Here is a 2,944-nt window from a genome sequence, read left to right on the forward strand (position 1 = left end):
GGAAGGAAGGAAGGAAGGAAGGAAGGAAGGAAGGAAGGAAGGAAGGAAGGGAAAACTTAGACATAGCTTTGCAAGTTTCTCTACTGCAATTCCATGTCACTGAGGCCTGAGCTCAGCTCCATCCCAGTTTATACTGAAATCTGCCCTCACCTTCTCCTTGCAGTCCTTTACTGAAAATAAATTGCAAGTAAAGCAAGGTAAAGTTCAGTGAAGGACTTGGAGAGAAGTGATGAACTTTTGCAGTTGTCCCAGGTCCTGATGTTAAAACAATCAAGGAAATCAGAATCTTTTCCCCAGCTCTTCTGGCTTCATCAAAAAAAAAAAATAAAAAAAAAAAATTAACAAATGGAGAAAAAGTAAAAACTGAATCAGAACAGCAGGGCCCTTGTAATGTATGCAGTTCCCAGCTATAGGCAGAAATGTGAGCAGTTTGGTGACTTGGCTTACAATAGCATGCCTACCCACTTTGCTGAGAATGAGAGCAGGTGTTACATGACACGGTTTGCCACAGAAATTACCAGAGAGAAGCCACCACCTGTACTGGGAACCTGGCTTCAGAAACCTGAAGAGTTTTTAGGTTTTGATGCTTTTTTAAAAGGCTTTGAATCTACCTATGTGTTAGAGCCACTACTAATAGTATAGTGGTGGTGGCTTGAAAGCATCCACCCATTGAATCTGGCTCCGTGTTTCTAACCACTGTGAGCAGCAGGGTTTTGATAGTCCTGTGTGCAAAGGGCTTTAAAATCAGGCCCATTTGTAGCCTCTAGGGTGGGCCAAGAGGTGGTACCATTGTCTTGCACCAGGATGAGTGAGGGCAGTATTCCTCCATGGCACTACCTCAGGTGAATTCCTTGCTCCCAGCCCTTCCTCATCTGCAAAGATCAGAAGGTTTGCAGATACTTTTATTTTGTTCTTACATTTTAAAGATGTGAACTTTGCAGAGCCCTTTTTTCTTGGCAGGTTTCTTAAAAAAGGCAGATGCCAGAAGCTCCTGTAACCCTTAGCGTACCTCTCCAGTCACAGAGACAGAGAACTCATGTATGCACTCAGCTTCCTCTCTGCCTCAGATCTCTCTCTTTTTTTTTTTTTTTTCTTTTTTTTTTCTTTTGTAAGGCTCCAAATACCATGGGAGCTGGCTGCTTCAGAAGGCAAAGCCTGGCTTGCAGTCCTTCCCGACAGATACATCTTGTGTACAATACAACAGCTCCTGCGAGGAGTACCGGTAGCACCGCACAGCCAGTCTCGTGTTGTCCTGCCTCATCCAGGTCTGAGGGTTTGTGACAGCTGATATCAGGGAGTTCGCGGAGCTCTGGGAGATGTGGAGAGAATAAATTCCATGGAATGCACTTGTCTCGCTTCTTCATCCATAGCTTCAGACCACACACTGGTTGTCCGTGCAGGACAGCTGTAAACACTGCCTGTGATAGAGCTCTGGCAAAGAGGCCAGTGGTCCTCCAGTGAATCCAGATGGGTCTCGGAGGAGAACAGCTGTGTGTGAACAGGAAGGGAGAGCTTCCTCCTGCCTCTTCCAAAACCTACCACTCAACCGCTAAATAAATCAACATCAGCAATGACTCTTCACAAGGCAGAGTGAGCCAAGCCCAGGCTGGGAGTTTACCTCAGTACATAGTGAAGGGAGAGGAGCCATCTGCAGCAAACTGGGGCTTTCCCAGCACAAAGCTTTAGGGTATCACCAACCTTTTTTACTGTGTTTTCATACAGCTTCCTTCCTACTAAAGTTACAGCAACAGCCTGGAGTATATCACCCAGTGGGGATGAGGCACCCAGAGTGTAGAGCAGGCACAGTAAAAGTTATCTTCATCTTCACAGCAGTAAAAACATGAATAAAAAAAAGGATCAGGAAGATTTCATTTTGGTAACACAGGGGGTCTTACCACTCCTCCTGTCACTGTGGAGAGCTGTGGAAGAAAACTTCCACCTTAGAACAGAACCTTAGACATATTTATAGGTTGCAAACTTGCATTTCAGCAAAAACACGCTCAAAAAAAAAAAAAAAAAAAGGAAAAAGAGAGAGAGAGGGACCCAAGAAACCAGAGCATTCCTATCTGTTATTGCCCCAGCAGAAAAACAGAAATGTGTTCAGTTTGTCTTTAGACAGCATTTTAAGTGATGAAATTGCAGTTCCTCTGGTATTTTTCATGGAGCATGGCACTGATTATTCAGAACTTTAAAACTGTGCTTGAGGTCCTTTTAACATGAATGTCTTGTAATCAGCACCTCAAGCCTCATATCTGGTAATCTCAACTTCATTTTAGGGTGTATAATTACACGTGCATAGTTCTTGTCATTGTGAACATAGTTAATTACAGCACTGTCCTCAGCAGGATACAGGGAGTTGGATGGGTTTACTGCATTTTATATGGTATGCTATGGTTTGAATCACAAAGTTAGATTGGAAGGAACCTGGGAGATCTTCTGGTCCAACTCCTATAGCTTAAGAAACTCACGCACTGTGCCAAGGAAGAGTTGGGCAATGTACAAAGCAAGGATTAATCTGAGTAAAACCATATTTGCTAAACTATCTGGAGGCGTACATGTGAATGGCTGGATAGGATAACCTGGCCTTTTTAGCGCTGTATGGAATGGTCACTAATGTTTGTCTAAAAAAGAGATCAGGACAAATTTTTTCCGAGAAGATATTTTCCTGTTGAAAAACTCTATTTAAAAGAACTACATTTTCCTAGAAATGTCTAGGTTTGGACTGATTCTTGTTTAGAAAGAAGTGTGAAATTCAGAACTCTAAAGCCAAGTATTCTCAAAATGTATCATTTTAGTGTGCTTGGTTTTTATTTATTTTGAAATTGCTTTTTACCTCTTGTAACTAAGACGATCATCAGACATGGCTGAGAGATTAAAATTGAAAAACAGCAACAAAAACAAAACAAACAACAACAACAACAAAAATTTTACTTTATGAATGTGA

General features: G+C 42.2%; 1 long non-coding RNA gene across 1 annotated transcript in view; it reads left to right on the top strand.

The window, feature by feature from the left end:
* The window catches only part of LOC118170327, an 8,379-nt gene extending 7,033 nt beyond the window's left edge, over positions 1-1,346 (top strand). Inside the window, exon 3 of the long non-coding RNA XR_004752646.1 lies at positions 1,114-1,346. This is a non-coding gene — a long non-coding RNA (uncharacterized LOC118170327). The remainder of the gene's footprint in view (positions 1-1,113) is intronic.
* Positions 1,347-2,944: the final 1,598 nt, after the last annotated feature.

Source organism: Oxyura jamaicensis, chromosome 7 (assembly GCF_011077185.1).
Source record: "Oxyura jamaicensis isolate SHBP4307 breed ruddy duck chromosome 7, BPBGC_Ojam_1.0, whole genome shotgun sequence".
Classification (NCBI taxonomy): Eukaryota; Metazoa; Chordata; class Aves; order Anseriformes; family Anatidae; genus Oxyura; species Oxyura jamaicensis.